Source organism: Pocillopora verrucosa, chromosome 1 (genome assembly GCF_036669915.1).
Source record: "Pocillopora verrucosa isolate sample1 chromosome 1, ASM3666991v2, whole genome shotgun sequence".
NCBI lineage: Eukaryota > Metazoa > Cnidaria > Anthozoa > Scleractinia > Pocilloporidae > Pocillopora > Pocillopora verrucosa.
Window position 1 is genome coordinate 34,135,391 of NC_089312.1, and position 14,166 is coordinate 34,149,556.

Here is a 14,166-nt window from a genome sequence, read left to right on the forward strand (position 1 = left end):
AGCCGAATGACTATATACGCATTTCAGGCACAGTCGAGTACATCTACATTTGGCCGAGCTAGTGAATATGTCGGTGTAACAACCACGGCAAAAAAGTAGCGTTCACCGTACAGAATACGAAGATTGAATTCATGGAAAACGCGGCATTGCGTACGCGGCACTGCGTACGGAAAATCCAATGTTTTCTGTGCGTTTTCGCACCGGTGAATCCCAATATTCGTTCCATTATACGGTAGTTTTCCTTCGCAGTAAATGCAGGTCAAAAAATCATTTTCTGGCATTAACCTTTCGGTTAACGCACTGCAAACAGCTTGTTTTCCTTTTGTTCATTGGCATTTTCCCAGTGTACAACAACGAATTCACCGGAGTTAGCAGCTGAAAACACGCATTTTCCTGGAAGATTAATGTGTGTAAATGCAGGAAAATGCAATGATTTCATGTTTGCTTTTCGTATAACGCATAGAAAATGTCATGTTTTCTTCTGTTCAGAACCATTTTTCGCACGATTAACGAAATGTTCACAAGAGTTTTCCAGTCGAAAGCATGCATTTCCAATATTTCGTACCAATGGTGAATTCGAGCAAATTCGATAAAACGCATTTTTCGGCGTTTTACAGTTTATAACTGTTCGTTTAACCCATGGAAAATAACAGTTATTCTGCTATTCACAGCCGTTTTGCGCATTCCAACTTGATATTCACTGGAGTTAATCAGTCGAAACATGCATTTTCCGGTATTTTCTCTGCAACGGTGTATTCGAATTAATTCGTGAAAGGCATGCATTTTCTCGCGTTTACCGCCGCTCGGTTAATCACTGTTCTTCAAATTCGATCCAATGGATTTCACCTCCTAGACTCAACCACTGCTGAAGGCTCTAAAAGAATTTTGTCCCATTTCCCTCTCCAAAACAAGATAAGCACTCTATTAATCATTCTCAATAAGTTTATTGATGCACAGTGATGTTAGCAGTACAATTTATTCAGAGTCCACAATGGAACCTGACAACAATCATGTTTTTCAGCCTTTGAATCCTGCACTATTATTTTACTTTACACATTTCTTTCTCTCTAAAGCCAAAAATAAGCAAAACTTAAACCCTCAGAACAGTTTGATTGATACTTTGAATCGGTAGGATGACTGTCTAAAAAAAATTATATATACAAACTATAACCAGAAAACTGATTTCTAGATACATATTTAAAGGTCTAAACTTCTATATCAAGCATTTTGCAAAAATGAGTGAACAGGTTTGAAGAACAAATAATTATGTGAACTGCATGAACCTTGGGAATCAAGGCCAACATTCTGAGAATGCCACCTTACATTAAATCTTGTGCCGACATCAGATCAACGAGAAACACTTCTGGTATTTGAAACTGCAATCAAGAACCTAACAAATTATCTTAATGTTACCACTCAAGAATATCTATTCTTATGACATTACACTTTCATGCTTGGCTACATACAACATCAAATAGTAATCTAAGAGCAAAATTGGAATTCCGTTACCATTTTAATTAGCAGTTTGTTCGTCATTTACAGGGAGTCTATGTTGTTCTGCAAAAATTAAACAAGTAAAACGATCCAAATAGGGCAGCTTTCTAGAACTTTGTTTTTTTAATTCTTTATCTGGTTAATATGAGTGTAGCGCGCTTTTGATGGCACATTTCACTACTTTAAAGGAGTTTTAGGCTTACGTTGCCCATTGAAATTGTGCACCTCCATCATTGACCTAGCGGGAATCCCCAGGGAACATAAAACCCCTTTCTTAAGTCTACAGTATTACGCCTACTTTACTCCGATTTAATTGCACTTGATAACTTCAGCGTCCAACTTCCTGTGTTTATTCGAGAAATGACATACAGAAGCAATGTTTAAAAATCCTTCTTTAAGAGTATTTCCGGGAAATAGAGTTGCCTTCGAGCATATTCTTATTACGCCCACAGTTTTACACCCTTAGAATGAATAAAAGGTTAAGTAGTTGAAATTTCTTCATTCTACAACAGTGCTTCATCATAAAATATACAGCTTTAAGCTTGGAGAAAAAATTTCATCATATAATGTCTGCCTCACAAAATTTCAATTCGCTGCTCAGTGTAACATATTCATTGACGGTTCAAATGTTATCTTCAACTCCTGCACCTTCAACAAGTTACAACAACAACAACAAAGGATCCGAGAAATGTAAGTAACAATCTAAGTTCTCTGATATATTCTTATAACACTTGAGTTGTAAATCTGATTCGTAGAAGACAGCTATCAGCAAAGTGGCAAGCACTTAATTAAATTGGCCAGCTAAAAAAGTGATGATCATTCACTCGCTGCTCTTTCTTTACTTAACTTCTACGATTTTGTCTTTCTTTGCTTCATGCTCTTTCCCTGATGTGTTTCATCAAGCCAAACAAGATTTAATTATTATAATTTTTTAACAGCCAAGAACTGTGCTGAGCTTTTCAAACACAATCTACCCTGATGACAAACCTCCCTTTGATGTATATTGCGACCAGACAAGGGCTGGTGGAGGATGGACAGTGATCCAGAAGAGGCTGAATGGCTTCGTTGATTTCAACCGCAGCTGGGTTGACTACAAAGATGGCTTCGGTAATTTCCTCATTCGTGAATATTGGCTTGGATTGGAAAAGATCCACCTGCCTGACGCGAAACAAGACAGAAAACAAACTCCGCGTGAATCTGGGAGTAAATACGAGCAAAACTGTTCACGATGAGTACAAATGGTTTGGTGTTGAGAATGAGACAGTTGATTACAAGCTACGCATCGGCGATTTCTCACGTAAGCCAGTCTATTCTTCCCTGATACATGATCATTGTCATAGATGATCGTTATTATCACCACCCTTAAATATGGTAAATCTCACAGCTCTTTACTTACATGTCTCGATCTCAAACGATTGTGTGCCATGGAAATATCGTTGTTATTCATACGTTTTTATATTGTTATGCATATCACACTCATGAGTCCAACCTTAAACGATCCATTTACTTTCAAGTTCCCTGTGACTTGGTAGCAGCAACATAGCGCTTGCTAACAGTAGCTCATAATTTTATACACATGTAGAAGCCAAAAATAGGCCAGAGATGGGCTCTTAACAATTATATATGATTGACAACTGTGAAGCTAAAATATATTTAAGTTTTATTCCTTCCTTTTTCTTGTGCAGATGATAATAGTACTGCTAAAGAAGGTTTGAACCGGTGAGTTACATCTGACCATGCAGTTTTGGATCTATACTTCCTACGGGCATCTATTATGATTAGATTAAATCCACTTCATTCCAAATATATTTTAGGGTAAATTTTTAAACGTTTTGCGACAACGTTGAGATAAATGTTGTGCAATAAATAAATGAAGTAGTGGAAGCCTCTTTTGTGTATGAATGATATTGGTAAAAAAAATTAGACATACTAATTCAGTCCCAAACTTGTTAAAATCCTTTGACTGTTTCCTGGGTTTGCCAACTTTCACGAATTCAGCCAGCCCTGCTCGTGTATAGATGAGACTATGTAAACACGAACAAAGTCATCCATGGTCTAAATCAATTGTTGATCATTTTGATTGGCCGCGAGTTTTACAGAAAGCAGAAAATAAACCTGAACCTGAAGTGTACAGACTGATGGGTTCCTTGTGTGGTGCAACTGAAAATGAAAGCGAAGTTGTTTCCCGGGACGATGGTCTGCACTAAACACAGATGTGATGGCATGATATGCAGAAGTAGAGCTGTCATGATCGATGGCACGCTTTCGAATCCTTAGTCGCTTGGTTGAAAATTAATTAATATGCTAGTCAGTTTCTAGTGAGTTTTTTTCAAGGTTAAAGACACACGGAAAAGTAGAAATTCGACAGATATTGTTACAGTGCGTAAATTTGTCTAATCAAATTTAATTGCGTGAGCGTGCTTCATATTCCTATCGTGCACGCTTATGAAGTCAGCAAACAAATCCCTCGAGAGTTTTGTATTCGATCAGAAAATAAAGTTCATTGACACGCATGAATCTTATAATGAATGAATGAATGTTTGAATCTTATGTGGTCGCAAGCATGATTACGTTACTCCTTTGCTGAGGGAACTGCACTGGCTCCCCGTGGAGCAGAGGATTATTTTTAAAATCTTATTTTTTACTTTTAAAGCTTTAAATAATTTATTCCCTGGTTATATCAGTGACTTGTTAGAAACTTATAAGCCTACTAGGTCTTTACGATCATCGAGTAGGAACTTGTTAGTGATTCCTCGCTCCGAGTTGAAATCTTATGGCGATCGCACCTTTTCTGTCTCTGCACTTAAGCTGTGGAATAACATTCCTGAAACCATTAAATGTAGTGTAGATCTTAACACTTTTAAGCATAATCTTAGAACTTATCTTTTAAAGCGTTATTTTTATGAATGATTACGTTGATTATTATTTTTATTTTTTACTTTGATTGTGAAGCGCCTTAGAGCTTTTAGATAGGGTGCTATGTAAATTGTCATTTATTATTATTATTACTATTACTATTATTATTATTATTATTATTATTATTATTAATTCACCTGTCAGTGTTTTGACCAATCTAAGACAAGATCATTTACAGCATAGCGAAATGTTTTCTTGAAACAAAATTATACATACATACATACATAACCTTTATTTAAGTGTTTAATCGTTCTAGTGCCTATTGGCACTAATTGGGGACACCTTTAAGACTAAAATAATAATAATAAAAAGTCTAATTAAAAACTATTATCAACGCGCTGAGGCGTAGCAGAGAGAATATTAACCCTTTTACCACATTTAACCATCGGGTTGAAAATGTTCTAAAACAATTGGTTCATACGTCAGCTGTGCGTTCATCGACTCAAGAAGCTAGAGTTGCTCGAGGCGAAGCCTCTTAAGCGTCTTTCGTGCTCTCCAAACTTCCGTGCTTCGGAAGTGCTTCATATCTCCATGAACGCACGCTGATGTATGAACCAATTGATAATAATGGTAATTGAACTGAGTGGAGTGCAATTTGGGCTGAAATCGTACGCGTGATTTCAAAATCGAACGAGCTCGCGGTGCGAGTTCAATTTGAAATCACAAGTATGATTGCAGACCAAATTTGCACGACACGAAGTTCAATAACCACTTTATTACATCCATTTTGAAATCGCCCAAATTTTATTGACGTAGTAGTGAGCTGGTTTGAAGTTAAATTCATCCATTTTTTCTTTTTTGGGGGGGATAAGAGTTTTGGAAACAAAAGTTCCAGACTTTGCCTCATGATACTCTTTGTCTTTCATTTTCCTGCAATTTGATTGGTTACTTTAAACAAGTAACCAATGAAGTGAAGAGAAAATCTCTTTAATCAACAATGCAATTATCACGTAGGAAAAACTGCACTTCAAAAAGAAAATAATTGTGGTTGAGGTTTTAGGTAATTTGGTATTAGTGGCGTCAGTAAACTGAGTTTCAAAGCTGACGTTTAGAGCGTTAGCCCTTCGTCAGAGCGATCCAGCTGGTACTCAGGTATTTGGCTTGCTGATTGTTAAATTTGAGTGTTCAAGCGTGACTCACGGTTTATTCCTTCGCGAAGAGAAATAATGACGTTCTGATCTTGCTCGTGAGTAACTTAACTAACACCCCAGTGTTTCAGCATCATTTGCTCACGTTATCCGTCTTCATTGCCAAATTAATTGATTAATAATTGATCACAGCCTTTCCAAAGGTCCATATAAAGATTAGAAAAAGAAAATACCGGTAATACTGGAGGAGTACTTTGGTACTCATGTATTTGTCTCGCTTAATTTCTTTTTTGAGTGTTCAAGCGGAACTCAGAGTGCTTTCTACCGCTTATGGTGGAGAGAGTAGAACTTCGATGTTGCTTCCTCGTTTCTCAATTCCATTTTCTCACATTATCTTGTTTCATGGCGAAAATAAATCATAAATTGACGATTAAATAATTTAACTTTGTGCACACCCTCTCATGTTTTGAAATTACGCTGAAAAGTGTAATCTTAAGTGTAGTCAGCCGTGGTGGTCTAACGACAAATAAATATATTCGTAAGTGGTATCAGTAAAAAAATTATCTTTCTAAATTCTATTGTTCTCACAACATTTACTCGCAGTGGCGAAAATGTTACATATCTGTAATATAAGCGGCGAAGCGTAAACAGGGAGGCTCTCATTGGTCGAAGATCACGCGCGCTTTCCTCCGAAGGGAATACTGCATTAGCTCATTAACTTGTCAAGGCGGAGCTAAGAAACAAAGGCCTCAAAACTTATTGTTTTATCTATTGTTTCTGATATCACACTCAAAGCGCGCGTATTCGATTTTTTCAAAAGCCATAATACTTTCATCTCTCGCTACAACCTAAACAACATACATTTCGCTTCATATCAAGCTTACGACAGTTTGATAAACATCGGGTGTTTCTATTATTTATCACTTAGGATTCGATTGTCTCATCGAAAAATTACTTACATCATAAATGATGGACGAAATAAAGTCTTTGAAACGCTCTAACGCAATTTTTACTAGATCGAGGAAAGGAAAAAAACCTACGAAGTAGAGCATAGGAACAAATGCTGTAAGACTGTAATGTTTGTAATGTTAATGTCGTGGATGAGTTAACATTACAAACGAACCGAACAGAACGACCTAACTTCACTAACGGATCCAAACCGACCAATCACGACTGACCTTCGCCACTTGAGTCTTACAGCCAATAACATCACGGCAAAACTGACCAATCAGTGTACACAAACCGGACTAAGTACATTCGACTGACAACAACCTTTCACTTGACTCTGATGATGACTTCCGTTCAGGTTGTCGAAACGTCAGTCACCACTACCGACACAGTCCTTTTCAGGACTCCACTCACCCGGACGATCAAACTACACTATTACATGTTACCCCCGGGTTCAAACCATTTACTGTAAAGAAAACTCTATTTGGCGCTCATCTTTGAATGTACTTTTCATCGATTAACCGCTCTTGCTTCAAGTTGTTTCTTTTCTCAACTGTTTTGCTTAATATAACACTTCTAAAGATGGGTTTTTTTGTGGATCAATGGCAAAACGAGAACAGCGTCAGTGTTGTAAATGAAAAGAAAGTCGTTGGCGCTGTGGAATTAAAAGAAGGGACAATTAACAGTTGACATATTGACTGGTTCGAACAACGATCGAGTGGTCATTTATAAAGCTAGGATTTTGAAAGTTTGTGGCGAGTACAAATTGTGATATTCGTTATGTGATCAAAATCTTACCAAAGAATAGATATAACGGCTTGAATTAAGCTTACATAACGCTCGGTACAACTGAAACTCGAATAATTCTGAGAATCGAATTGGTCACTTGCTGCAGTTTCCTACGCTTACACTTTACAATGATATAAATCTATCAGCAAGGTTTCAAAATTACTTTAGTCACGTTTGGGAACATTCTGACCTTGCTTTGCTTTGAAAAATTCGACTAAAGAGAGAGTAGAATTTAAATCACTACCTTCTTTGTCAAATTTTTGATAACATGAATTATTGAAGTTTTGTCTTTCTTCTATTCTTTGATATACAACAGCCATAATCCCAGGTGGGATCCCACCCGGGACACACCTGGGATCCCAATTGGCAGGATCCCATGCGGGATGTTCCATAGTCCCAGGTGGGATCGGCGGGATCCCACTTTATATTTTTACCTGGGTAAGGTAAGTCAGAAATACCGTACTTTTTAACTGATACACGTGGGATTGTTTTACCTGTTCAGAGCATATGCTTTTTTTTTTTAATTTTCAATTCCTGGTCTATTAAATTACACTCGACTCCCGACATCTTGAACCTTCAAGGCAAACTGAAAAGGTTTCGAGTTATCGGGAATTCGATCGAGTTAACGGGAGTTGAGGATACACGCACTGATGTACCTTAAACCAACGAAGCGTGAACTGAACGAAAATTGCTTCTAGGTTCGAGTTATCGGAGGTTTGGAGGATTGGGAGTTGACTGCATTAGGAAAAGGAGTTTCACGTCTGGGTTTCTGTGTGTATTTTGAAGAAAAAAGTTTTTTGCAAATAGAAATCCGTTGTGTAACAATGTCAATGTATGGCAGCACCACGTTTAGTTACATCAGCGATCGGGGGTTCAGCGAGCTCTGGAAAGAGCTCCCGATCATTGACAGTTTGTTGGACGATAGAGGGTTCAGTGAGCTCTTAAGAGAACTGCCGATCGCATACAGATTGCTGGGCGAACGGGGATTTAGGATTTAGTGAGCTCTGAAAAGAGCTCCCGATCGAAATTTCCTCAGTCCACAACCGTGCTCCATCCCAAAATAAACAGCTTTAAGGTTGGAGAAAATATTTAATCACATAATGTCTGCTTCACAATGTTAATTTGCTGCTCAATGTGACACTTTTATTCACGTTTCAAATGTTATCTTCAACTCATGCGGCTTCAATAACTTGCAATACTCCTTTAGGAGTATAGGGAGATTCCTGGGAAGTAGGGTTGTCTTCGAGCATATTTTTATTACGTCTACAGTTTCACACCGTATTGGCTTTAGGGAATATCTTGGGTATAAATACATGGTTGAGCAGCTGGAATTTATTCAGTCTACAACTGTGCTTCATCACTAAATATACAGCTTTAAGGTTGGAGGAAAAAATTCATCATATAATGTCTGCTTCACAAAGTTCTAATTTGTTGCTCAGTGTGACACTCTTATTCACGTTTCAAATGCTATCTTCAACTCGTGCAACTTCAATAAGTTGCAAAAACAACAAAGAAGGTTCCGAGAAATGTAAATAACAGTAAGTCTTAGTTCTCTGATATATTCTTAATTATAACCCTTGAGTTGTAAATCTAACTCGAAGAAGACAGCTATATCAACAAAGTGGCAAGCAGTTAATTAGATTCGCCGGTTAAAAAGTGCTGATAATTTACTCGCTGCTTGTTTCTTTTTCCTTACTTATTTTGTTTCATGCTCTTTCCCCAATATCCGTAATCAAACCAACCAAGCTTACATTATTTTTTGTTAGCAGCCAGGAATTGTGCTGAGCAAGAATCAGCGGTGTTTATACAATCTACCCTGATAACATAGCTCCCTTTGATATATATTGCGACCAGACAACAGCTGGTGGAGGATGAACAGTGATCCAGAAGAGACTATGTAACATTGTTAATTTCAGCCGCACCTGGGATAACTATAAAAAGGAATTCGGTGATTTCCTTGTTCGTGAATTTTGGCTGAGATAGATCCAACGCCTGACGCAAAACAAGACAGAAAATATACTCTGCGTGGATCTGGAAATAAATGCGAGCAAAATTGTGCATGGGGAGAATGAATGATTTGGTTTCGAGAATGAGACAGCCTATTACAAGCACATCGGTAGTATTCATGTAAGCCAATCTACTATTTCCCAATAAATGATAATTTGTTTAGATAATCGTTTTTATCACCCAACCTTGCACATGTAGCAATTCTCGTAGCTATTCGCCCACTCTCTAATGACTGTATGCCTTGAAATGTCAGTGTTATTCATGCATTTGTACATGGTTGTGCATATGACACTCATGAGCCCAACCCTAAACGACCCATTTACAAACAAGTTCCCTTTGACTTGGTGGCAGAGAATCCATCAGGTGACACAAAGACCTGGGATGTATAGAAAACTAGGTGTCAGATTTGACTCTGTAACTTTGATGCTTTGGAATACAAAAGTGTTTTCTGAAACATTACCTCCACAAGCAATAGTAGCTCGTGATTTTATACACTTGTAGATGCCAAAAATAGGCCAGAGAAAGGCTCTTAACAATTACGGATCGTCAAATATGAAGCTAAAATTTATTTAAGGAGGCTCCATAGGATTTCTTGACCGTGCGAGATTTGGTTGCGCCTGAAAAAGAGATAAAAAAAAACCGTTATTTTTTCGGCTTTTAAATGATCGGCAGGACAAATTTCACATATTGAGAAAATTATGGGAAATTCACCGAAGCATATTGAAGAAAATCAAAGCCAAATTATCACTGGCGAGCGCCTCTCTTCGTGGAGCCCTCGCTTAATAACGAAAATCATTTTGATAATACTTACTACAGCAAACGAAAGTCCGAACGTTGCCCATCGCCCTTCTGATGGCTTTCAGTGACCTAAAAAAGCGAAAACATCATAATTTCCTAGAAAAACGATGCGCTGGCGCGCGCCAACATTAGGAAAAAACCCTAGTATGGAGCCTCCTTATGTTTACTTCCTATTTCTCCCTTTTTTTTTATGCAACTGCAACTGTTGAAGATTGTCTCTCCGATCATAATGGCAAGTTATTTAGTGCGTGAAACGGATTTCCAGCTAATCGTGATTGTGCACGGAAATATGGGGGAGGCTGGTGGTACCTGTACATTAATGAAGTTTGTACTGCTAATTGAAATCTTAACAGCATCTGTCCTCATTCTGGAAGCAATTGCACAATTCAGTGGGCAAAATTAACCCCTGAAGCTGATAAGAACGATCCCAAAACATCTGAAATGAAAATCAGACCAGCGGACTTTTCATATTCTCCCTGAGGGACCCGTAATTTTTTCTTCGGGAGGATTTTTTGTTGAATAATTGTTTGTATGAAATAATTTACCAGATCCTCTTACAAGACTCTGTAATGTTTTCAGGGGGTTTGATAAAGTTTTTTACTACTTATCAGGCAACGTGATTGATTTAAAGAGTCTTTTGAAGGAAACAAAACGCAAAGTTTTAGATTTAAAAACAACTTTCTAGAGACATTAATTATAATTACGTTAAGTCGACTTTATTCTAAATGATTTATTTTAAGGTCAATTGTGAACGTTTTGAGAAAACGTTGAGATAAATGTTTTGTAGCAAATAAATGAAATCTTGAAAGCTTTTTGTATCTGTATGGATGATTTTTATTCTGGTCGTAAACGGGCCTGAATCAGAAATTCGGTTTGGTTTTTGCTCCGCAGGAAAATGCACTATAGGTGCTACCTGGCAGTTTTTAATTGGCGTAAAGCAATGTGGTGGACGTAGCCCGGGAACGAGGTTGAGTTTTGGCATCGAGTGTATCCTGGCTTGAAGTACTGGGCCGCGCATAAACGATTGATTAATTCAATCATCTTATGCAAAAAATTGGCGATAATTTCTTTAGCGGACGAAAAACCATGCTTTTCTGACAAAAAAAGAAAAAAAAAACTTGTGAAGGTCACTGCCACAATCAGTCTAAAAACTTGCGGTCCATAAAATGCCTGCTGTGGTATATCGTTCTGAGGTAGAAAACTTCAGATGTTTGTTATCAGATGTTAGCCAGAGAAAACCTTGTAAATGTAAAATAAACGCAAATGCAAATATTTATTGAGCTACTGTGAGGCGATACTTGACTTAAAAATGGAAAATCGCGGAGGCAGAGAAAGATTTGAATTACAGTCACAAATTGACCTATTCCTTTTCTGTTGATTTTGCCGTGGCACTCAGGTCAGGCCCCGCATTTCATCCAGCGGTTTTAGTTTTATGGCATCAACTTGTTCCAAAGTCTTAATCTCCATAACCCTCAATATTATGTAAACAAGGTAATTAAAAGTATTCAACAGCGATTTTGCTAAACACGTACCGCAAGGCCTTCAATCCGTTCCCTCTGAACCGCAAATCCAGCCAGAATATAGACTCCGTGTGTAGCCTCTTGTTTGATAAAAAATTAGGAAGATCACTTAAGCCCCTCTGACTGTTTCATGGGTTTGCCAACTTTCACGAATTCAGCCAGCCCCACTGATGTTTAGATGAGGCTATGTAGACACGGAAAAAGTCATCCATTGTCTAAGTCAGTTTAAGTGTTATTCATTTTGATTAGCCGCTCGCTTTACAGAAAGCAGAAAACAAACGCGAACCGGATGTGGTAGACGGATTCGCTCAATGTGTGGTCCAAGTGAAAATAGAAGCAGCGATTAGTGAAGCTCGTCGAAAACGACTGTTTCGATCCTTAAAAAGGGCATGTAAACCCAAAAATACATGTTTTTCTTAAACTATGTAAAAAGTGGCGTAGAAAACGAATTTGAAATTAGTTTTGTCCAATTCGACTTATTTTAGGAGAAAATCGGCATTTTCAATTGAAATTCCATTTCCGGTAAAAACAATAGCGAGAAGTCAGACGTAAGCGGTGGAACCAAAATATTGCGCAACACATATTCCCCAGTAGAACTGGTGTGGGAGTTCGTGTAAGTAGCGGTAGTTCGGAAGATGTTTTTTCAGAAGATAGCGACTCGAATGCCTTAAGCTTAGTACATGACAGCGCTGGGGATAATCCAGAATCTTCAGGAGAGTCTGGGCCACGTCCTTAACAATATGAGCCGCGTGGGGTTCACCGAAGCGATCCGCACGAAGACAGTACAGAACATGTCGACAGCGATGCGACCGTCTCGGAAACTCAGACTGGTATTTAATTTACTTTGTGATCTATTTGTATTTAACATGAAAATGCAATAAAGCGAGGGTACAATCTAAAGGAATGCAACATAATTTTTTTAAACTTGAGCTTCTGAGAGTGTTTTATATAAAATTATCAAAGGTGCGAGTGTGGAACTTGTCAACCAATGCCGACAACTCATGAAAGTGTTTGTTGTACGGAAATCGGGCAATTGTGACAAAATGGCCTGAAACCCAGATAAGTTGTATCACTGAGCATCCAGGTTTTCAGTCAATTTGCCTCGATTTCTGGGTGCTGGAGACGGCCAAGTACGCTTACAGGCAGCAGCAAAGCACAGATAATCACACCGGAAACGACTGAGCTAAATATTTTCTGTTTCATCTGTTTTGTTACATTTTGAGATCGATTTACTTGAGTTGTTTCTGCCATTGATTTAATAATACAGTACTAGAGCTGGTTGTTTTTCGCTTCTTTCCTGGCAGGAAATTTCGCTAAATTGCCTACAGATAGCTTGTTCGTTGGTGTTAGGGATATCTTGGCAAACACTTTAGGGTCGCTGTGCTATCTTGTGCGGTAAACAATATCCTTCATCTCAGAAGCATTTCCATCGATAAACAAGTTGTATCATGTACATTTCCTTGTGTGGCCTTCATAATTATCCAACCCTGTTTGTGTTTGCTTCGATTTGAAATATTGAAAAGATAGTTTTGCAAGCTGAAATCAGGATCTTTTAAGTTGTACTCAAAATGATGAATATTGTCCTACTGACCTTTGAATGTATTTTCACTGCTGTGAAAACCGCGACACAAATTCTTCTGCCGTTTCTCTGCAGGGTTTCTCAAAGGAAGCACTAAGTGGGGCTGGCATGGATTTTCTTATAGAACATAAGGGTTGATTATGGGATCCTGTATAGAATTCTTTGTATAGAACCGACAAAATTCCAGATCACGTTATTACACACTGATATCAACGAATTCTCTTTCTTTGATACGTGTTTCGAATTCAGGCAAAGGTTCAGACATGTCAGTGTCTTTTACGGGCTCAGCGCTGGCTCCCAAACAACTGGCTTCCCCATAATCTTTCATTAGATGAGAAAAAAGATGTTTTTAGAGAACCAATAAAGCTATTGTTGTTTAATTAACGAAACGTTCTCATGTAAATCGATTTTGTACTTTCTCTGTTGACCTCTAACTTTTGAAGAGCTCGACTTCTTTCTCAGTTTGGTCAGCCACTTCCGAATCCTCGTCGTCTGCCGACTGTATGGGTTGTTTTTTCGTCTTCCGAATAATTTGCTTCTGGTGAGGCCTGAATCGTCGGTACAGCATCAGGAAGAAAAATGACTGCTACAAACAACAGAACGTTCGAACGGCTCGACGAAATCGGCTATTTTCACTTGAACAAATTTCACAAATTGTCGCTTCAAATTTGCGTCATTTAGAAATATTTTCATTGTATGCCCAGTTTTGTTTGAATCAGTACAAAACTGGACGGCACAACGCTTCACCATTACGAAAAAATTGATTATATTGAAGTAAACTGTAAGTAAAAAAATCATGACGAGACCAGCAAACAACGGCTGTAGAAAAGACTCCTTCATGCCTCACGCGATTATAAAACGAGACTTTGAAGGGTCCACCCGTGACGTCACAGGAAAGATGGCGCCATTCAAGATGGCGAATGTTTCGAATTTGGAAGAGCTTTTACAAAGTGAAAATGGACTTTTGAGAATAAACGAATGGTACCTTTGGTGTACTTGATATATTTACTAAACATCTATGTGAAAT